Source organism: Rhipicephalus sanguineus, chromosome 5, assembly GCF_013339695.2.
Source record: "Rhipicephalus sanguineus isolate Rsan-2018 chromosome 5, BIME_Rsan_1.4, whole genome shotgun sequence".
In the NCBI taxonomy this organism is placed as follows: Eukaryota; Metazoa; Arthropoda; class Arachnida; order Ixodida; family Ixodidae; genus Rhipicephalus; species Rhipicephalus sanguineus.
In genome coordinates, this window is record NC_051180.1 from 91,002,156 (window position 1) to 91,026,624 (window position 24,469).

A 24,469-nucleotide genomic window follows, 5' to 3' on the forward strand; every position below is an offset into this window, starting at 1 on the left:
ACGATACATTCCAATTGTATCTTAAGATACTTCGATACATTCGCAAATTTGTTACTATATATCCATATAATGTAGCGCTAAAGGCCTCTACACAACAATTTTCGCTCGAAAATTTATTAACTGCGAGCAATATTGTTTCATTTGAATGAAATGTCTGTTGGTATCTCATAAGTTTTGTACTTCTAGCTCAAGCTATGTCAGTTTCATTCCGAAACAACTTATGACGTTTCTTTAGCTGCTTAACATAATAGCTATTTATACACTTCGCTGATAGCGGTTTTTGCTTGTCGCTTTTGTAATTGATGGAAGTCGCTGCTCTGCTTGCCGACCAGCTAGCAGGTTGCCATCTACTCACAAGAACTTCAATAAGAAGCCTCCGCACGATGGTGCGAATACCGCTGTGGAGTTCTAAACTTGCCCGTAAACGTATTACGGTTTTCAGCATAGGGGATTACCGGACAGGTGTACGCCACCAAGAACATGTGCCGGCCAGAAACCTTTCAGACGTATTGTACAGTTGTACAAAGCGCCGCAGGACGCCGCCGCTATACACACTATTGGCACTTATAGCTCCGATTACCTGGTGATTAGTAACAGTATACAGAAGAATTTAGAGAAGCTAAACGAGGAAAACAAATATATCTAAGTAAAATAGAAAATCGGTTTTGTATCAAACACAGCCAATAGGTATAGAAGCACAATACAGACGGCCACCCCAAAAACTAGTGATATATTTAAGAGCTAATGATATGATTAAGAATAATTGTTGCGTTTTGCGTCGCAAAACCACGATATGATTATGAGAGATGCTGTAATGGAGGGCTCCTGAAATTTCGACCACCTGGGGTTCTAAAAGCTCAATATAAGCGCACGGGCCTCAAGCATTTTCGCTCCATCAAAATGCGGCCTCCGCAACCTTCAGGACAGCAGTCAAGCACCATAACCACTAGACCACCGCGGCGAGTGACCCCTAATAGCTATGACAATTAGGCATTTAAGGTAAGACCATAGAAAGTTCAGTGCCTGTGGAAAATAGCGTAAAACGGCTCGTCCGGATGCTCATGAAAAAAACGGAGCATTTGGTTTATCGAATCCCTCTGCTAACAACTTAAAGATGGTTATTATAATGAAAACTTAATTTCGCTAATTTACTTAGCAGTAAGCAGAATTTGTTACTGTGTACTCTAGGCATAACCGGATAATTATATATTTGTTCTCAACATCGCTTTCACATAACAGTAAATTCAAGTGGAATATAACTATGTAAACAGTAGCACAAATGACACAGACAGCTCAAACGTAAGACTAAAGCGAAGAGCTTACCTTGCCAGCACGTTAAAGACATATTTGAGTAAGCAGACCGAAAAAGAAACGACATAGAGACATAGGTAATGTATGGGATGGAAAAGAAGGAAAAGGACAGCTAAGAAAGAACTTGAGCTTATGATTTTAAACACATAATTATGATTTTTGTGATAATGATTTCGTGCTTATGATTTTTTTATAATTTTGTGCTTATGACCTGAATTATCATTTTAAAAACTCTGAATAAAAGGATAGACGTACGCCATGATTGTTTCGGTTAGGTGGATGCCTGTTCTGTTACATCCAGCATCGGTTGCGGTGCGCGGTGCTATAGCTGTTAGAATGTTATTTGCATATAAGTCAATCTCATCGCATGTAAGCCAAACTTACATCCGCAAAATCCTTCAAATCGCCGATGTGTGAAAGCCGCGATACGCAAAGCAACCCCCCATTCTTGCATCATTTAGACTTCGCAACGAAGCACCACGCAAGAGAAACTTTGACAACGACACTACGGCGACAATAATCAACGCGGCACAGGAAGGGCTAAGTGCCAAGCGTCATGACACTGAAACAACTAAAGAGAAAAGAAAAAATCAAGGAAAGAAAATGTCGGCTAGGCACAGACGTTCGCGTGCTTGTCTGTCGAGACGATGCGAGCGCCACCACGTGACTCTGCTCCACCAATAGGGACGCTCAGAGCTCTTCATCCATCCTCGCTGGAAAACTCTGGCGTAAAGGTAAAATAATATGTCACTGCATTTAGTTTTATTCTGGTGACAGTGGCAGCCGTACCAGCTTGAGAAGCGGAGTTCAGCCAACGTTTATTGTTTCGCCCGGTGGTGGTGCGATCGCAGTATCTTGTATCTTAAGATACACGATACATTCTTCAATGTATCGGAAATACAGATACTGATACACGTCTTGCGAGACGTATCGCGATACAGATACAAGATACCCAAAGAGTATCTAAGATAGTATCTAAGATACATGTATCTTCGATACTGCCCAGCACTGACTACAGATAACACCCCCTGTACTTTCCTTGGCGTTATTGTCTGTTAGTTCTCATTAATATTGTGTCTAACAAAGATAAACGAGCCCTTGAAAAATCATCTGCTTTCCTTCATTCATAGCGAGGGTCTCGTCCTGGCAGACTTAATGCCTTCAGGTAGTATGCGAGGGATTATTGGTCAGCTGCCAGCTCGCAAAAAGATCACGTGCTACGTGACGCCAACAGGCAAAAAAAGAGTGTTCCACACTCGCCGCCATGGCTGCGATTGGCGCTGACTAACACTCCTAGGTTTAAATCAACATATATACCCCAGAAAGTGGACGGGAGGATGACCGTCGCCGTAGCTCAGTGGTAGAGCATCGGACGCGTTATTCGAAGGTCGCAGGTTCGGTCCCTGCCGGCGGCAAGTCATCTTTTCGTCCACTTTACTTTCTTCACATTTATATTCTAAATACTACAGATAACACCCCCTGTACTTTCCTTGGCGTTATTGTCTGTTAGTTCTCATTAATATTGTGTCTAACAAAGATAAACGAGCCCTTGAAAAATCATCTGCTTTCCTTCATTCATAGCGAGGGTCTCGTCCTGGCAGACTTAATGCCTTCAGGTAGTATGCGAGGGATTATTGGTCAGCTGCCAGCTCGCAAAAAGATCACGTGCTACGTGACGCCAACAGGCAAAAAAAGTGTTCCACACTCGCCGCCATGGCTGCGATTGGCGCTGACTAACACTCCTAGGTTTAAATCAACATATATACCCCAGAAAGTGGACGGGAGGATGACCGCCGCCGTAGCTCAGTGGTAGAGCATCGGACGCGTTATTCGAAGGTCGCAGGTTCGGTCCCCGCCGGCGGCAAGTCATCTTTTCGTCCACTTTACTTTCTTCACATTTATATTCTAAATACTACAGATAACACCCCCTGTACTTTCCTTGGCGTTATTGTCTGTTAGTTCTCATTAATATGGAGTAGGAGGCGTATGACATAGCAGTTCCTTCATTACAAAAGAACCAGGACGACATTTAAATAAAAAACTTGGAGGATGCTGAAGCTTCGCCTTCAAGAGCAGAACGCGATAGCGCAATCGTGCCTCGTGCGCATCGACTTCTCAATTGCTAGCCTGGGTTCGGTTTTCGGTAAGTGCCTCAACCATGCCGCAAGAAAACGAACGTCTGTGCGCGTAACATTGGCCGTTTTAAACAATACCACAATGCCTACTAGAAGTAAAGTTGTGAAGTGCCCACGACGCCATAATCGTTCGTTCTGGGAATCAGCGAAGCGCCCACTACGCGCCCGTAAGGCCACACGCGATCCTACGCAGCTGCTCACTTTGTTGATGATATTGATGATGATGATGATGATGATGATTAAATATGTCTGAGGGGTTTGTAATGGGCAGGCCTTTGAAACACCCACTCGTTGCGCAATTCACCAGTTTTGACACCAGGCGCTATTCTACGCTTCTGCTACGCAATATTACTTGCGTTAAGAAGACTCCTCCCTCTACAAGACATTCATATAGTGTTTTTTTTTTTCGAAGCTGTTTTAAGTTGTGGAGTTGCTCTGTGGTAGAACACCTGCTTGTCACTCAGATGGACTGTGTTCGATTTTAACTAGAAGGAAGATTTTTATTAATAATTTTATTTGCATCTTTATTGTTTTTTTGGTGACGGACAACACTAAATTTTCGCTCATAACCAACGACGCCGACACCGCAATTTCTGCGAAACGAGCTCTTTAACGCTATCGCGTTAAGATAGTGCAAAACGATTAGGCAGTACCAATAACACTGGGAAATAAATCTATAACGGCATCATTGCCAAGCTGGAGTAACAATAGGAATCCCTGTCACGGCAATCAGCATTACTTGAGCTTCCTTCGGGCGGTTCTTTTTGTCGAGATACAAACGAAGCCATAACACCTAGTTCGCCTACAAGGTCGTCCAGTATATACTTTGCTGGTGCAATTCGCTTTGCTGAAATGCTATTTTCATGCAATTTACTCCGTGAAAACGAACCACGTGGCTTTCAAGTGTTGAGAACGGACATGCATATAGACGCACGCGTGTTTCGCGCGCACTGAACGTTTGGAGCGTCAAACTACTCAAAAAATTTGAAACTGAATGTAATAGAACCCACAACGTGCAATACGGCGTGGAGTGAATTTGCACAGCCACCATGTCAAAACTGTAATTTCACGCTTGTCTGGCGAAACCAACCAGAAATGCGTGGCGCCTTCCTCATTCACGTTAGCTTGAAAGCCATATGCATGACAGCTTGGTATGATATTATAACGGGGTCCTTCTCCCGGTTACACTAGTTATTACCCTCGTATTATTGTGCGATACGCATCTGCCTTAAGTTTTCCGGTTGAGTCACCCTTTAGTGAAGCCTCAAGTTGGGTTAATTGAGTTTTCGTAACATTGTACGCATCCCATGAGGCTGGACTCTAATTTTTGCGAGGCAGACAAACAAACACGCAGGACGAGGAATAAGAGTTAAATATTTCCTTGTCCACAATTGGGTATTATCATACGTGTCGCCAGGACAAGGCTTGATTTGGTGAGATTAGCTGTGTAGTTAGCGTCACTTATCGATCGTTTGCTATCTCAGAGTCGTGCTCATTATGTTTCTGTATTTTTAAGCATTGTAGTATCACTAACTCGCCCAAATAATTGCACTCCTGGATATGGAAGTTCTGTAGGCTAACACTGTTAGAACATCTCAAAACGGTCACATTTGAGTTTGTAACAGAAATCTTCGTAAAGCCATTGTAACTGCAAGGCGGTTTCACAATCTTCACGAAGCGATTACCAAGTACATACTGGATAAATAGTGCGCCTATGCGGGATTGTTATATTGGCATTTGTTGAAGAGCTCAAAAATTTTAGTAATCCATTTACTTGAGTCTACTTCAATATTGTGATATTTAAAGTTTCTTTAAAAATTACTGTATAATTAAAAAATATGATTGCGTCTTAGATGCTGCCAGCTTTTTTTTATAAACATCATAAAAATTTGTACGGGTCAGAGTCGGTAAACCTTTATTGAATGATAACAATCGCAGGGCGCATGTACAAACACCAAAGCAAAAACAAAAAAAAAATCGGCAGATCCGACACGTTGTGGGAATCGGTTCCATGCGAATCAGTCAGCGAGCCCTTCTATGCTCTACTTTACGGCTTTGAGCCAAGCGTTACGAGGTGGATCGACGAGTTACTATAAGTGTAGTAGCTGTGTGCACATCAGGGGCTTATCAGGCACGCCGACAACACTGGCGTTTAAAGGGTAACTTATGGTGCAATGTAACGTCAGCGCTCAGGTTAGAGAACGTACGTCAGTATTGTCGAAACTAAGAGCACATTATGGTGCAATCGCGTGAATACCATACGTAACTTTCATTAATATATTCCTCCGGGGTCGAGCAATGCTTCAGTGTACCTTGCTGAATGATAGGAATACATATGTAATATTCATTGGACTGCTATAAAAACGGAGTCAACACTGGAACCACCGACGTTAATCTGATATGGCGCTTGTATCGTAGGAGTATGCATTTGTAGCGCTTATTGCTTTCTTGGAAAATTATATAGCCAGCACCACAATCACAATCGCCGTTGCACCGAATTACGCCTGTATGGGCTGTTTTTCCAAACCAGTTTATAGACCTGGCGTGGCTGTGTGGTAGAACGCCTGATTGCCACGCAGAATGCTTCCGTTCTATTCCTGCTGGGATTCTAATTTTTAGTCTTTCCATTCGACGGGCCAACAATGTCGCTGTCGGTTATTTTTAAAGCTCTCACACTTAAATTACCAATGCCTGTTCCCGCCGTTCGTGGGTAGATATAAACTGTCAATCACCTGAGGTGCATACACTTACACCGCGGCCCTTTGTAAACGGGTATGTACCACACGTTACAAGAAAATTCGACGACGCACACCACCTTTTCCTTTCGCCTACTTTCCTCGGTGGTGTGCGTCGTCGAATTTTCTTGTAACATGCACCAACTAGCCCAACAACAAGTTTTACTAATGTACCACACGTGTCTGGCGGAAAGGGTTTGACGATGTACTCGACAGGATTTTCACGATATTCATGTCATGACCCGACAGTCATATTCGTCAAATCTTCTTACCCTTCCATGCCAATTTTGGTCCATGAAGGAGGCGATCATGGGAGCGCTCAGAAGTAGGCGGCTAGATGGATGGATGGATGGATGGATGCACGGACGAACGGACGGACGGACGGACGGACCAAATGAAATGAAATGAAATGAAATGAAATGGGATAGATAGATAGATAGATAGATAGATAGATAGATAGATAGATAGATAGATAGATAGATAGATAGATAGATAGATAGATAGATAGATAGATAGATAGATAGATAGATAGAAATGCTCAAAGTGCCAAAGGTGCTCTAAGAAATGCTTCGCATATAAAACATTTCGTTCCACGTTTTGCCCGGAGGTGGTGCCTGCCAAATCGTCCGGTTAAATGTTATTGTTTTTAGATGCGAAGTATCTTAAGGCGGAGCTCAATCCGGCGGTGGTGGTGGTGGTGGTGGTGGTGGTGTGCGGCGTCACCGCCCTTAGTGCGCATGCGCATACCCTCTCTACACACCTCCTCTCACTCCCCTCTCCACTCACCCTCTCCCCTCCCCCTCTCCACTTCCCCTCTCCTCTCCCCTCCCCCTTTCCGCTCTTCCTCTGAAACGCGGGCTAGACATGCCGAAATTCTCTCCTGCGCAACGGCGCGATGAGCTCGAGCGCATGCGCGTCCCCTGCCCTTCTCTCTCCTCTCCTACGCTGCCCCCCTCTCGCCCGCCTGTCGACCGCGTTCCCCGCTCGCCCTGTGAGAATTAACGGCCGGGCTAGATGGAAGATACGACGCGCGAAGCGTCCTTCTTCGCGTTTCACGACGCGAGGTCGGTAGCATGCCCAATGAACGCCAACGGAACGCGCTCGTGCAAGTGCTCCGGCTTCGCATCGCCTCATGGTCCCCTTTAGCGGGAGATGGTGTAATATTTTGTTGTACGCGCACTTGCCCATCTTATCATATTGCCACGTGCGTTTCTTTATCACTTTTGCTGTATACGGTTTTCAGCCACAAAGACAGCGCTCAGCGCGAACCGCGCCTCGTTGTTCGAGAACCTTCGCGATAATTGTAGATCGTTTTGTTAAGATTGCGCGCAAGACGCGCAAACTCGAGCTTATTCTAGAATTTGCACGACAGCCAGCGATAACCCTGGAATATTCGACGGCACATGTTTAAATGCGGACGCGCTTCACCGCTTGTCAGTTGATCGACGGTCGACGCTCTGTTCGCCGCTGTAAGTGTATTGCTGTGGTTTGACGTTCACTTTCCCGGCCACAAGTTCGGCCAAATAAAGAGTTTCATCTCTGACGTGCTGCCTCCTGCCTTCGTCGACGTCACGACCCCGTGAGATCCGGTGGAGGTGCTGCTTCTTCCATGATCCGGACGCCCCGCGAAGCGCTGACCCAAGCTCAAGCCGCGAGCAGGACGACGGCAAAGAAAACCCGGATCGTCGAACAAGCCGCCGGCAGAAGGGACTGCAGCCAGATTACCGGCTCCTTCCCGAAAACACCAGGCAGCCCCAGGTCCCAACACCGACCGCACCGACGATGACCGACCCCATGCAGCCTGCGCCGATACTTCTCCGGCAGCCCAAGGAGCCGCCAACATTCCGCGGGTCGTCATTCGAAGACCCCGAAACCTGGCTCGAGACCTTCGAAAGGGTCTCAGCGTTCAACAACTAGGACTGGACAAGCTGCGCCACGTTTACTTTTACCTTGAAGACGCAGCAAGGACCTGGTTCGAGAATCGGGAGTCCACTCTTCGAACTTGGGACGCCTTTCGCAGCGCTTTCCTGCAGACGTTTGCAAGCGTCGTCAGAAAAGAAAGGGCCGCAGCCTTGCTAGAGACGCGGGTACAGCTTCCTAATGAAAGCGTTGCCATCTTTGGAGAGGAAATGGCCAGACTGTTCCGCCACGCTGACCCTGCCATGCCTGAGGACAAGAAAATCAGGGTGCTCATGCGAGGGGTAAAGCAACAGATCTTCGCTGGGCTGATGCGGAACCCACCCTCGACAGTCCAAGAATTCATCTCAGAGGCGACGACGATTGAGAAGACGCTGGAAATGCGCAACCGCCAGTATGATCGCCAGACGATTCAAGACAGCCCAGCTGTTCATGCCGTCGGCTCCGACGACCTGCGTGAAGCGATCCGAGCGATCGTGCGGGAAGAACTGCGCAAGCTGTTACCCTTACCACAGCCTGAAGGTGCCTTGATCGCCGACATCGTCAGAGAGAAAATCCAGCAGTCTCTGGGCACCCCCGAGTCAGCGCAGCCGCAGCTGCAAGCAGTGAGCTACGCTGCTGCAGCCCGACGCAACGCCCCCCTCCTCGCCCACGTCAAGACGCTGCGCCGCCCCAGCAGTCCCGCCGCCAGGCACCACCACCGCCGCCACCGACGTCATACCGCCCACTAGCCGGCCAGCGATACACGCCAAGGAAGACCGACGTTTGGCGCGCCCCTGACAACCGCCCGCTCTGCTACCACTGCGGGGAGGCCGGCCACACGTACCGCCGCTGTCAGTACCGACAGATGGGGCTTCGAGGATTCGCCGTCAACGCGCCGCGCCCACAGCCAGGCGAACGGCCTCGTGACATCGACGACTACCTCACCGGAACACAGTGGCAAGAACGACGTCCTTCACGCTCGCCGTCACCCGGCCGCTACATGTCACCACACCGCCAGCAGTACACTGGCCCAAATCGGGGCCGGTCACCTAGCCCGTATCCGGGAAACTAAGGACAGCAACCGATGGAGGTGCGGTTGCTGTACGACGAACTACCGTAGATCCTCCGCCGCCGACGACAACGCCGCAACGAAATCTAAAGGACACGCCGCAAGCCGAACGAAGCCCTGACGTCGAAACTTCACGGCCTCAGGAAGACCTGACGACACCACGTCGAAGCAGCGGAATAAACCGACGCAGCCGCGACCCGACGCCGCGACCCAACCGCAACGCAAGACGACGAACTAGCGACCTCGACATTCTCATTGACGGCCACAACGTCACCGCTCTCGTCGACACTGGAGCCGACTATTGCGTCATCAGTGGGCCTTTCGCCACGAAGTTGAAGAAAGTTAAGACTGCTTGGGAAGGCCCCGAAATCCGTACCGCTGGAGGCCATCTAATAACGCCGTCTGGAGACTGCACAGCAAGAGTAACAAACAATAATCGCACGTATCCTGCGAGTTTCGTAATCTTGCAACACTGCTCCAGGGACGTCATACTTGGCATGGATTTCTTAAACCATCATGGCGCCGTCATTGACTTAAGAACCAAGTCGATAACCCTATCGTCGGACAAAACGACACCGCCGGATACGAATCCATGTCACCATGCCCTGAACGTGCTCGAGGATCAAGTTACCATCCCGCCTCGCTCCAGCGTCATCGTTCCCGTCAGCACCGAAAAAGCTGAAGACATCGAAGGTGTCATCGAGAGCGATCAGCGTTTGCTACTAGACCGTGACATTTGCGTTGCAAGGGGCATTGCTCGGTTGCACGAAGGAAAAGGAAGCGTTATGCTAACAAACTTCAGCCAAGAATACAGACACCTGAGCAGGGGCACGACGATCGCATACATCGAAGAAATCTTGGCCGTCAGCGATGCATTTGCCTTTTCGGATTACGACGAAGCTACGACGACTACCCCAACGGCTGAGCCACCCTTCGACGTAAACCCAAATCTTCCCGCTCGCCAACAGCAACAGCTTCGATGCCTTCTGCAGAAAAACAAGGACTGTTTCTCGTCGCCATCGCGGGTCCGACAAACGCCCCTTGCTAAGCACCGCATTATAACAGAAGAAAATGCTCGACCACTCTGTCAGAGTCCCTACCGGGTTTCGACGCGGGAACGGGAGGCTGTGAAGAAACAGGTCGACGAAATGCTACGCGACGACATCATCCAGCCGTCGAAGAGTCCGTGGGCATCTCCCGTAGTGCTAGTGAAGAAGAAGGATGGGACTCTCCGTTTTTGCGTCGATTATCGCCGCCTCAACAAAGTCACGAAGAAGGACGTGTATCCCCTTCCCCGGATAGACGACACCCTGGATCGATTACACAACGCAAAGTACTTTTCGTCGATGGACCTCAAGACCGGTTACTCGCAAATAGAAGTCGACGAGAGAGACAGAGAAAATACAGCCTTTATAACGCCAGACGGCCGGTTTGAGTTCAAGGTCATGCCTTTTGGTATTTGCTCGGCACCTGCGACTTTTCAACGGGTTATGGATACAGTACTGGCCGGCTTGAAGTGGCAGACGTGCCTCGTGTACTTGGACGACGTCGTTGTGTTTTCCTCAAACTTCGACGAACACCTTCGGCGCCTTGAAGCTGTACTTCAAGCAATCAAGACCTCCGGACTCACTTTGAAGCCTGAAACGTGCCGCTTCGCGTACGAGGAGCTCTTGTTCTTGGGTCATGTGATCAGCAAGGATGGTGTTCGCCCGGACCCGCGGAAAACAGCTGCCATCGCTGACTTCCCGACGCCCACCGACAAGAAGGCCGTACGCTGTTTTCTCGGCTTGTGCGCCTATTACAGACGTTTCGTCAAGGATTTTTCACGGATCGCCGAGCCACTGACGCAACTCACGAAGGCCGACGTCGAATTCAGGTGGGAAACGTCGCAAGTTCAGGCATTTCAAGAATTGAAACGACGCCTGCAGACACCTCCGATACTTGCGCATTTCGACGAGCACGCCGATACGGAAATCCACACCGACGCAAGCAGCGTAGGACTCGGCGCCGTCCTTGTGCAGAAGACCGACGGATTGGAAAGGGTCATCAGTTATGCTAGCCGGTCGCTATCCAAGGCAGAAAGCAACTATTCCACAACAGAAAAGGAGTGTCTGGCCATCATCTGGGCAACATCGAAGTTTCGCCCTTACATCTACGGCCGGCCCTTCAAAGTTGTGAGCGACCACCACGCCTTGTGTTGGCTAGCCAACTTGAAGGACCCTTCAGGTCGCCTTGCACGGTGGAGCCTAAGACTTCAAGAATTCGACATTACCGTCGTTTACAAGTCCGGAAGAAAACACTCCGACGCCGACTGCTTGTCTCGTGCCCCCGTCAACGCACCGCCGCAGGACCACCACGATGATGACTGCTTCTTGGGAACCATAAGTGCCGACGACTTCGCTGAACGACAGCAAGCCGACCCGGAACTCAGGGGCCTTGTGGAATACCTCAAGGGCAGGACCGCCGTTGTTCCAAAAGTATTCAGGCGGGGATTGGCTTCATTTCTCTTGAAAAACGACGTCCTCGTAAAGAAGAACTTCTCTCCGGCCCGGGCCAATTACCTCATCGTTGTACCTTCGGCACTGCGACCAGAGGTTCTGCAGGCCCTGCACGACGACCCGACGGCTGGCCACCTCGGCTATTCGCGCACGCTCGCGAGGATACAGGAAAAATACTACTGGCCACGCCTTCCTGCCGACGTCGCCCACTACGTTAAGACTTGCCGAGATTGCCAGCGACGGAAGACACCGCCGACTAGGCAAGCGGGACTTCTGCAGCCAATCGAACCACCTCACGAGCCGTTCCAGCAAATCGGGATGGACCTACTGGGGACGTTCCCGACGTCGACTTCCGGCAACAAGTGGATCGTCGTAGCAACTGACTACCTCACCCGTTACGCCGAGACAAAGGCCTTGCCCAAAGGCAGTGCCGCCGAGGTAGCCAAGTTCTTCATGGAGCACATCGTCTTGCGTCATGGCGCCCCAGAGGTCCTCATAACAGACAGAGGTACCGCCTTTACTGCGGACCTAACTCAGGCGATCTTCAAATACAGCGAGACCAGCCACCGCCGCACCACCGCCTACCACCCACAGACCAATGGCCTCACCGAGCGTCTAAATAAGACCATCGCCGACATGCTGGCCATGTACGTCGACGTTGAGCACAAGACGTGGGACGCCGTCCTTCCGTAAGTGACCTTCGCTTACAACACGGCCGTCCAAGAAACGACGCAGATGACGCCGTACAAGTTGGTCTACGCAAGAAGCCCGGCGACGACGCTCGACGCCATGCTACCCAACGTCACCGACGAAGAAAATCTCGACGCCGCCGCTTACTTACAGCGCGCTGAAGAAGCACGACAGCTCGCCCGCCTACGGATCAAGAACCAGCAGACGACTGACAGCCGCCGCTACAACCTTCGACGACGCCACATGGAATACCAACCCGGTGACCGTGTATGGGTATGGACGCCAATACGCCGACGGGGACTCAGTGAGAAGCTTCTTCGACGATACTTCGGACCGTACAGGGTACTTCGACGCCTCGGCGCACTCGACTACGAGGTTGTCCCTGATGGCATTACGAACTCTCAGCGGCACCGTGCACGACCTGAAGTCGTCCATGTCGTGCGCCTCAAACCATATTACGCACGTTAGTGAATCTGAGGACTGTCATTTTGGCTTTATTATTGTGCTTTCTTTCTTGTGGTTATTGTTTATTGTACTTTGTTGCTTTATTCTTGTTATTTATTGTTGCATGCATTGGCCTGTTCTGTTTTAAGCATCGGGACGATGCTTTTTCAGATGGGGGCATTGCCACGTGCGTTTCTTTATCACTTTTGCTGTATTCGGTTTTCGGCCACAAAGACTGTCAGCGCTCAGCGCGAACCGCGCCTCGTTGTTCGAGAACCTTCGCGATAATTGTAGATCGTTTTGTTAAGATTGCGCGCAAGACGCGCAAACTCGAGCTTATTCTAGAATTTGCACGACAGCCAGCGATAACGCTGGAATATTCGACGGCACATGTTTAAATGACGACGCGCTTCACCGCTTGTCAGTTGATCGACGGTCGACGCTCTGTTCGCCGCTATAAGTGTATTGCTGTAGTTTGACGTTCAGTTTCCCGGCCACAAGTTCGGCCAAATAAAGAGTTTCATCTCTGACGTGCTGCCTCCTGCCTTCGTCGACGTCACGACCCCGTGACAATATCTATAAAAATCGGCAGATCCCACGTACCGTGGGAATCGATGTTATGCGAAGCGTACGGCTGGAAGGCGACCGTGACGTAATTTTCGTTAATGAGTGAAACGTTACAAAATGACGCTTAAGATCTATAAAATTTACACGCACACACATATGCAGAAGAGCCGCATTGTGTTATTTAACCAGTTGTTTACAGTTAGGTAATGCTGCCAACGGCAATGTGGGTATTACCAACACCAGAAGCGGTAAGCTGATATGTAGTGCTTATACTTGTCCCCAATGATGGAGAACACACGCACGTTTCACGAACCCGTGTGCATGTGTGGAAGAGGTTCTTGACAGTTCTCGAACAAGATCATCATCACCGTGGTCAGTAAGCACCAGCAGCTGGTCATGACTTGTTATTGGATCAGGTCGTGATCGCGGTGACGAGGAGTCCATATGTAGTGAAGTATGAGGTATAGTACAGTTGTTGGTAATCGTGGATACCTCGGTCACTTCGTCGACAAATTTTATGTCGATAGAGATGGCGACACGTCGGTACCTGAAGCCACCCTTCTTGTTGGTGAGGTATAGGCCGTCAAGGCTGGTAGGCCTGGATAGTGCTACGTAGACCAACAACAGTGGATGGCGCTTGTATTCGTAGACTACCTGGCGGTATGTGGCCTATGTAGCCTAGTCTACAAAGCGGCTGTCAATAAATCCGGCATCATCATTGGTCAGCATGAGGATAATCGCCTAGCCTCGTAAGAAATGAAGAGGACACTGCGTCGTTCTGGCGGACCAAGTGCACTTTACGGTTCGATGATGTGAATATCATACGAAACTTTTGTTAATGTATTCCTGTGGTTTCGAGCAGTGCTTCAATATAGCTTGCTGAATCATAGGAATACAAATGCAATGTTTATTAGACTGCTATAAAATCAGAGCCAACACTGGAACTACAGACGTTAATCTGATATGACGCCTGTATCGCAGGAGTACACATCGTGGGAGTATCAAGTAGTGTTTCTTGCTTTCTTGCAAAATTATATCGCCAGCACCATAGCCACAATTGACGTTGCACCGACATCACGCCAGTATAGGCTGTTTTTTTCCAAACCAGTTTATAAACCTGACGTGGCTCCCTGGTAGAATACCTGATTGCCACGCAAAATGCTTGGGTTCGATTCCTGCTGTGATCCTAATTTTCATTCTTTCCATTCGTCGGGTCAACGCTGCCGATGTCGGTTTTTCTTAACGCTCTCGCATTTAAGTTACCAATGTCTGTTCTCGTCGTTCCTGGGTAGATATAAACTGTCAGTCACCTGTGGCGCATACCCGTACACCGCGGCCCGTGGTAAACGGGTATGTACCACACGTGTCTGGAGGAACGGGTTTGACGACGTACGTGACAGGATTTTCATGTTATTCATGTCATGACCCGACAGTCATATTCATCAAATCCCCTTACCCTCTCATGCCAATTTTGGTCTACAGGATGTTGAGGAGGCGATCATGAGAGGATCCAGACGTAGGCGGCTAGATAGATAGATAGATAGATACGTAGATAGAAACGCTCAAAGTGTCAAAGATTCGCTAAGAAATGCTTCGCATTTAATACATTCTACATAAAAAATATTGCGGGCAGTTTGCACTAAGTCGCGCAATGTTTGGCACAGCGAAGCACGAACCCGTCGCCGCTCGTACTCCCCATCGACCGACACGTCTAGCTTCGAGATGTGCGGCTTCCTCCTCGGGAGTACGCAGCTAGGCTATGAGCGTAGGTTGCGGACGATGTCTCCGTCGGTGGGCGTAGCTTAGCTACTGCGCATGCCCGGCTTGGCCAGGTGGTGCGGTATCTAGTCGCCAGACGACGCGATGCTTGCTTCCTCTTTCTTTCCATTTTTTTTCTTTCTCTCTCTCTCTCTCTCTCATCATCATCATCATCAGCCTGTCTACGCCCACTGCAGGGCAAAGGCCTTTCTCATGTTCCGCCAATCAACCCGCTGTCGTGCTTTCTGCTGCCACGTTATACCTACAAACTTCTAAATCTCATCTACCCACCTAATTTTCTGTCTCCCCCTCACGCGTTTGCCATCTCATCGAATCCACTCAGTTACCCTTATTGACCACCGGTTATCCTGCCGACGTGCTACGCGCCTGGTCCATATCCATTTCTTCTTTTTGATTTCAACTATATCCTTAACTCCCGTTTGTTCCCTGACCCACTCTGCTCTCTTCCTGTCTCTTAAGGTTACACCTATCGTTTTCCTTTCCATCGCTCGCTGCGTCGTCCTCAATTTAAGTTGAACCCTCTTTGTAATTCTCCAGGTTTCAGCTCCGTAGGTAAGTGCCGGTAAGATGCAGCTGTTATATACCTTTTTCTTGAGGGATAGTGGTAGACTACCATTCATGACTACCATTCTCTCTCTGCTTCTTTCAATATCTTTCGTCGATGTTCTCTCTGTAGCTTTTTTTCTTTCTGCATTTCTTTTCCTTTCTGTATTTCTTTCTGTCTATTTCTATCTTTCTCATTCTTTCTGTGCTACGCTTTACTCTCTCCCCTCCTCCTCACCATCACATCTCTTCTCACGCTCACTGCCTTTCCCACCCCCTTGCTACACTATACCATACAAGGCTATGCTATGCTTTGCTAGCGCGCCTGGATAGCCAAGTGGTTAGGACGCTCGCCTTCGGATCCAGGATGCACGGGCTCAAATCACAGCTCGCGAACAATTTTTCTTCGGCAAGAATTTCTCTCTCTTTCTGCGCATCTTTCATTCCATCTGTTTGTTTCTCTTTTTTTCTCTCTCTCTGTACTCGTTCTCGGGGTTATTAAGGCCACGCCGTAACGGTGAGTAGTGGGATTTTCCCAAATTTCATGCATATACCAGTTCATGATGATGATAATTGTCGAGCACGGCCACAAACTTTACGCCGAGCTAGAACAGCTTCGCTGTTCAAACGTGAGCCCTGGAAATTGATCCCAAGCTGCGGTGGCAGATGATATTACTTACCTTTCATTTTCCCAGTGTGGGAAAATCAATAAAGTCTGGCAATGGTTCTTCTCTCTTCACAACTCAGGACGCATCTGGAAACCTCAACGAAACACATACAGGTCTAGAGGACAGGTTCGGATACCTGCCGCTACAACTATACCACCACCATTTTATTTCTACCTCTCACGAGGACAGCAGCTGAACAGGTGGCTACCTTTAGAAAGTTTTATCTGCGGAAAAGCCGGGAGGGCGGAGATAAGCCTTTGAAATGACTTTCGCGAACGTTTCATCATAGCTGATGAAATGTTTTTTCACCGACTAGTAGGTTCTTTAGTGATAGCTGAGAGGGCTTCTTAATTTTTTTTGTGATTTGGAAAGCGAAGTCCCACAAACTATACAGGAACCTATTCGACGTGAAGAAAAGTTTTCAGTGAGATAATTAATCGTTCGCATTTGGTTGTGGTATGAATAGTTTTATGTATATGTTCCCTATGAAAACATGAATGCCGGTTGTGGGGAAGAGTGTCGCTGGGTGAGAGAACGGCCATTTCATGCAGTCTCCGGGATTGCAGTGCTTCTTCAGCATGCACTCTAGAAACAATAGCACCTTTTGTAGCGTATTATTGTCACGATTATCATTAATCGTCATCTATCTCCTGTGCACAGCCTTGCCTTACAACACCGCGAAGCCTGTACTTCCAGGTGACGAGCGGGGCGCGCGCTATATAAGCGGTAGGTATGTAATTCATGACAGGAAATAAGCGAGCGCCGAGATTTGACGCACAGACTAGAGGCCACGTGAAGCGATCAAATAAACTCTGTACAACTGTCCTTGATATTCTGCTGAGAGTTTGGCAGACTAGGTATAATACCTACATACCCCAGAAGGCGCTAATACACACGCACCCCAACCACGCAACCCGACAGTGTGGTTCACACATTGATTCACCTTGCTATGTCAGTACTTGTAGGGTCGACTAACTTTACAATTGCTCCATCTCTATAAATACGTTTGCTCTTTATGGAGCAGAGAAGCGTAATTCCGAGAATACCATGTACAGTTTCACTTTAATGAAGAAGTCGTGAGCTTAAGGGAGTACGCCTATAGTTCCAGCCGTGAAGATATTAGGTGCCGTACGTCCTTTCGCCGCGCATTCCCGCAGAGAGAACGGAGCCGCCTACATTCACCTCTGTGGGAGTATCACAGATGAAGCTATATGTTAGCGAACTTGATACTGCTGTGATCTGTGCGATCTGTCATCGGCGAGGCAGCAAAAGGAGGCCCCAGTAACGGCATTAGCCCCACTCGGCAAGGACCACCAGGGTTCGTTAAGAAATCTTCGCTTTGAAATGCGTTACTGCGTTACTCGTGGCAGTGAGCTATTTATTGGTTCCGTGGTACGCTATAGCTTCCCCAGAAAAGGCTCCACTTTTGTGGCCGCGCATGTTGCTTTAATATAAAGGGCGAATCTTTCAGAACTGACCTACTACATTAGGCTGTAGTTTTGTTTCAAATTATGCGATTGTAACACGGTTTGCTGAAAAACATTCCCCAAGGATGATTGGCCCGGCCCGTTTTTTACGTGGAACAACACGAAAAGAAGAATAAATAAGAAATAACGAAAACCCCGAAATGCTAAACAAGGATTGAGCCTATAAAACGTTGCTAAAAAAACGCCAGGCCTGCGCGGAAAGCGCAGCACAGTCACAGCGAAAGCTGGAAGAGCGGCATTTCTAGAGCCCGTTATAAACTCTCCTGTGGCTACTAATGCAGGTACATTAGCAACGTACCCACTGCGCCACAAAGCGTAATTTTTGGGAAGTTGGGAAGCACCCAGCACGACATTATTCGTTGTTCTGCGGAGAAGCGAGGTACCATATGTAAGCGATTATGTGCAGTTCGTTGATGCGGCGGTTGATGACGATGAATAATTATGGTTGCGCCCTTTGTAATGGGCTGGAAGCTTCAAATGACCCACTAGTTACGTAATGCATATTGTGTGACGCCCGGTCGTTATTTAACTGTCCCACCACGCTTTACAACACACTTTAACCGGAGAAACGCAGAGCGGGAGAGAGAGAGAATTGACTTTATTGAGACCCTGAGGAAATGGATCATGGGAGCCTTATGGGCTTCGTTGGCAACCAACAGAAGTGCACTTGCGAGGAACCCACTACGCTATAAATCATTGTAATTTTCGAGGAGTAGGGCAGTCACTGTGCCATTTTTCGTCATTCTACAGACAGCCGTGGTACCTGCGAAACGCATGTAAGGCATTATGCGCACTTTGTTGATGCTTTGCGTGATGACGATGAAGAATTATGGCAGAGCTCTTTGTAATGGGTTGGAAGCATTCAACAACCTACTCGTTGCGCAATTCGCATTGTGTGACGCCTGGTTACAGAATTCGCGTTGTGCGACGCTTGGTGCTTATTCTACTCTTTTACCACGCTATATTGCATATGCTAATGTAGTTCCTTCCCGACATGAAGCCTGTATAGGAGCTTTTTGCAAAGCGGTTTCAAGCACCGGCATGGCTCAGAGGTTGAATACTGGGCTCCCACGCAGAGGGCCCAGGTTCGAACCTCGTACCATCCTGGAATTTTTTCTTATTTAGATTTTTTTTCTTATTTCGAGCGATACTGGTTACGGACACCGGCGGCGGCGGCGGCAGCGGCGGCGGCGGCGGCGACGGCGGCGGCGGCGGCGGCGGACAACTACGGCACCAAAAACGGCCGGTGAAATGATCTCATAACAGCTTTCGCTGTAAAACTGATTGCCATGCGCCATACCAAACGTGACTAGAAAAGGTTTGTAATGGTTATAACTGCTTATAATCACTTGCCCTAAGGCACGTGTTCTCACTTCCACTGTTCTGCCTTCAAAAGTATGCAGCCCCTCTTGTGTAGAATTTCGCGGAATATCTTGGCTTTTGTTATTTCTTATTTAATCTTTTTTTGCGGCTATGCGCATCAAAAAACGGGATTGGTCGTAAATTCTCATTCTTTCTGAACCCACATTATTCTGAATGAAAGAATTTGTAACAAAACAAGTCAAATAATTTAGGTCACTTCTAAAGGAATCACCCTCTAGTTGTAAGCTCTCTGTAGTCATCTTCCCGCAACAAGCTCACTTTAATAGAAGAAAGCTTGCACTGACTCATGTCCTCTCTAGCACTACAACGTGAAACGTTTGGGCTTAATTATAGGCAATCGGAGACTTATAGCCTTCATCACTGCGAGAGGGAGGGATCATTCTCAGCGATAGGTGAGACTGGATGGGGCGCATCCTGCAGAGATGTATAATTTATCGTGTACCGGCAAAAAGGGCCTGCGGCATAATTAAAGTCTCGCGCTCCAGGCGGTGAGCACCGAAGCGTGCGCGCTGGCGACAGAGTTCGAGTGTAAAATATTTACGTTGAATGGTGCCTTGGAAAGGGGGACAGGGGAGGACGTGCCGATGAGCTTGAAGACCATGAACGATCCCGAATGGTCAGCAGTTTCCTAAAAATTGAGACAAGAGGTACGTGCGTTTCACTCGATCTGCATCTCTGGAATCAGTATACGTTAGCTACGAACTTGAAATGTTAAGCCGAAAGCCTTGCATGTCTCATCAAACGCGAAAATTGACCGTCGGCGTCCCGCGTTGGTGGCGTCGGTCTCCTGCGGCGTCGGGCACAACACGAGTGATACAAAAAGTCATCATCGCGTGGTGTGGTCACCATATAACGTCATCATGACGTCACAAAAGCCAGATTTTCTGACGTCATCATAAAATCATCATACCGTCACTGTGGCGTCACGTGACGTGATGTCACATAATGACGTTATCACATGACACCGTAGCATGGTCAAAAGTGGGCCGATCACGGAGGCAGTGCAAAGCAGGTGAGGTGCAGGAAGCTTTCGGCTGGTGGCAGGGCAGGATCAATACATTGACTGAGAAGAAAAAAAAAGATGGCTTTCGCCTTCGAGTCGTCTTAGCTGAATACATATAGGGACCCTTGAGATTGTTATCAAGTGTCCTAATTTAAAAACAACAAACACAAAAATGCAAAGCTGGGCTTGGCTATCAAATATGAATAGGAAAATGTATACGTATGGGAAGACTAGCGGACGGACGGTACGTTCAACCCCTCGCTTTAATTCTGACACCTGAGGCCAACTAAAACTTCCCCTCTTCTGCGCACTTATCCAGCCATGTCAGTCGGGTAGATAATAAATCGTGTCACATGAAGCAATGCTATTTTTCTTCAAAGAAAATGGGATTTCCGGCGAACGGAGAGATAGCTTGATTGGGCTTTTCACAAAATGCTGCTCGCTCCCACCCAAACTTGTTCTGGCGATGACGCAATGTTGAGATAGGCAGAACGGAACAGTTGTATGCTATTCTGCCCCATATTTGGTCATACGCTTAAAAATCTCCACATAAAACGCGGCACTCGCAGTTTACACTCGACAAACACTTTTCACTCGAAGCCACTTACGATACGACTCCTTTACGTATTCTTCAAGTGGAAATATTGAAGACCACGTAGGCTTGAGCGTTCACAAAAAGAGGCTCCTTTGATACTCAATAGATGCAAAAGTTTTGTGAAGTGAAAAAGAAAATGGTAAGGAAAGAGCTGATGAAGACATTCGTAGTGAGCCCCGTGAAAAAAGAGCTCGAGCGAATGCCAAGCCTACATGTCTGCAATATAAGTTGGTCTTTTTGCCTTCACTTAATCTGACAACTTCAAAGTGCGTGCCTGGATTCATCATAATCTCTATCGCCACCAACTACGAACAACGCCTTTGCTCCACTGAGTGGAACTCAGTGGAGTGAATTGTGTTTTAGATATTAGTGTTGTTATGAAAGAACATTTGTTTTCCTTTTTTACGTACGTGGACTATATGTGAACTCTGCCTAGCTAATCTTTTGCGTATATTTTTTTTTATTTGCTGTGACTTTACCGTATACTACCATCCGTGAAAAGGAGTTGCTGGCGCCAGACAACAGTGCCAAAATCTCCTGAACACTAATAAAAAAAACATCAAAGAAAGATGCTACAGTCGTGCCTTTGCCTAGAAAGATGAAAAACTGGCCCAGTGACGTTAAGCGAACGAAAATGTAAAACGTTAAATAGTAGAAGCAAGCCTCTAAAAAGGAACGGAGCTCCTGAAACAAACATAGCACGGAAGACTCCTGTGTGCGATTACGCCATTGCTGCTTGTCACTTTGACTGCTAGAACTTATAACATGCATTTCGCGAGTGGCTATGTACTGTCCGTGTATGAGTAAGTCATCTAAGCATCGCAAATATCATTCGCTGTATCATGTCTGGCGTGCGGGCAGTCAAAATTTACAAAGCTGAGTTTAAAAAGTTTATCGCTATGCTATAGGGGTGGTTGTTTCACCATAGAGCAGTATCGTGTAATAGCAGTTCTTGCCTTATTAGAGGCAGCAGCTGAAGCTAATACATTCGGCCGTTTAAACTATTGCGAAGAAATAACGCTAGCAGACGAAAATACTATATATGGCAGGGCTGCAGATCCGCACGTAGTAAGTTCCGAAGTCGCCGGCGTGATTCGAGATGCCAAGATGAAAGACACGACTTTTGAGTTATCTTTGGAAGCGCAAGTTGACACTTCTTCGATATTTAGCATGATAAGAACGTGCTGTAAATGTGGTCCTGCAGTGCACCTCCGAAAACAGCAGTATGTAAGTACTTGCATTTATTCTAACACAAAATGATACATGTCCTTGCTTTTCTTTTTGTTACCGTACTGATTGGTTGTCATCAAGCGTTTGAAAGCATTAAGCATCAAGCATCAACGAGCGTTTGAAAGCATCAAGCTAGATGACAGGCACATCAAGTGCATTATTTCGAAAATTAACGCTAAAGAAAATTGAGAGAGCACGACTAAAATTTCCCCCTTTTCCCTGTACCTTGTTTTTCTTTTTCCACCAAATATTTTTTGCCAAACTTTACTGCCGACGTGCAGTAGTCGCAACGATAGCGGGAGCCACTTGCGTTTGATCATAAAGGGCAAATAATGTTCTTGTTACTTCTCAATCAACCATTTCGTTAATAGGGAAGCCTATAGGCTAAAGAAAGTATTCTTAAAAAATGCCCCCACCTCCCCGAAGGGAATCGTGAGGAAATGCGAATGCATTTCTTGCGCCGAGAGTACACGGCGTAGTAATTTTAATGGCGTTAAATTAATGACGAGACGAGGATTTGTACCGTAACCATTTATTTACACATTCATCAGCCCCTGTTTGTGTTGTCATTGTACCTGACGGCCATAACCTCAGCCTTGTGGTCGCCGTTGGCGTTTCACAGCGGCGTCTAGAGCACACATTTGCGGATGTTCTTGAGAGGCGCCCAGCCAGCGAACGGTCGAGAGTAAGGCGCGAGCGGACGGGAGAGTGGGGCGCAGGGAGGAGAGAGAGCGAACGCCGAGACAAGGAGCGGCGAAGCACTGCACCTACCCTCTCCTACACTCTCTCGCACCACATGCTCCGGTCGCTAGGGGCGAGGATAAGCGCGCGCGCCCGCAGCTGTTGCTATGGGAGAGGGAGTGAGAGCGGAGAGATAACACCTGCCGGCACGCGGACAACGCCGGATGCCTCACATAGCCCAAGGAGGTTACAAATATCACAGCATATCCGCGGAGTGAATGATGATGAGTGGGCGAAGCTGCGGAGGTTCATCGGTAAACAGTGAATCTTCCGTGAATTCTGCCCAGTACATCAACACCGACGTGAGATCGGGCGCGTTTATACTAAAGGTTCGATGAGAGTTATGACGATTTGCAGCTCACTTTAATTTTACATGTACGCTGTGAATTTTCATTGTTTAGAAAACCATTGCTTTTGAAAACATCTGGCGTCTTTCGTTAAGCAGCTGGCGTCTTTTCGTTTTGCTTTAGAAACATCTGGAGTCTTTTTGTTTTGCTTTTAGAAAACATCTGGCGTCTTTCGTTGGTTTATTTCATCAATCAACGGCGTTTTGAACAAAATTTTTATTGTTTAATCACGCACAGGAGAAATCTCACCAGGCACTACCTTGGAGGTAAACAATAGCTGGTAATGGGAATGAGAGACAGAAGAAGTCGGCTTTTAGCTAACACTTACACTTCTGCTAACGTTTCTTACTGGAACATGCCAATGACTGCTAATGGGGAATGAGAGACAGAAGAATTCGGCTTTTAGTTAACGCGCACGCTGCGAATTTTTTATTGTTCAACAACGCACAGGAAAAATCTCCCCACCGGCACCACCTTGGAGGTCAAGATCTGGTACTAGCGTTAAGACTGGTTACGCACTACGACGGGGACGAACGGGTGCCGCTTTAAGGAGCTTCGCCCCTAAAGAAATTGCTTGAGTGGCGATTATTGCGCAATAGTGACATAGCCCGACTAAGAAATGCATTCGCATTTAAAAGCAATTCTTGTAATTAAGGTCTAAAGAAATCGTTGTTAACATCAAGTTTCCACTCATTTTATCTAAACATCACACACGTACAGTAGGGATGGAAAGGAACGCGAATAATGTGGCATATCTACGTTCTCTGCGTGCTATTTCGCATTTCTTGCTACGCAGTAGTCCTGGGTTTGATTTCCACTCGATGCGAAGATTTTTCTAGTTTATTTATTTGCATATATCGCGAACTTTCGCTCAGGAAAACGCAGATTTTTTACTCACAAGCAATTACGCCGATGCGGACACCGGAATTTCTGTGAAACGAGTTCTCTAACGCTTTCGCGTGACTACTAATACCCTTGGCCTTGAGTGTTGTTTCAGCAATACTAATTCCTCTGGCCGTGGGCGGTATAATAAGTGAAATAGAATGAAATACATACTACATTTAACAAATTTAGCAAATGAAAAATTCAGTTACCGCTTTTTTTTAACCTTGAAAACATTGGCAATTGCGCCCTCTCATAACATCCCTTTATCTGGCAGTTTTGTGGAACGGAAAAAAGAACTCATGAGCATTGAACTAGGAAAATACAGCACTATTCGGAATGCTGATCTTATAAATATGCAGCTTGTTTTGCGAAACCGAGTCTAGGTAAGTCGTACACTCCAAGGAAAAAAAGTGTAAAAAAGGCCACAGTTTTACCGCAAGGGCGAAGCAGTGAATGCGAT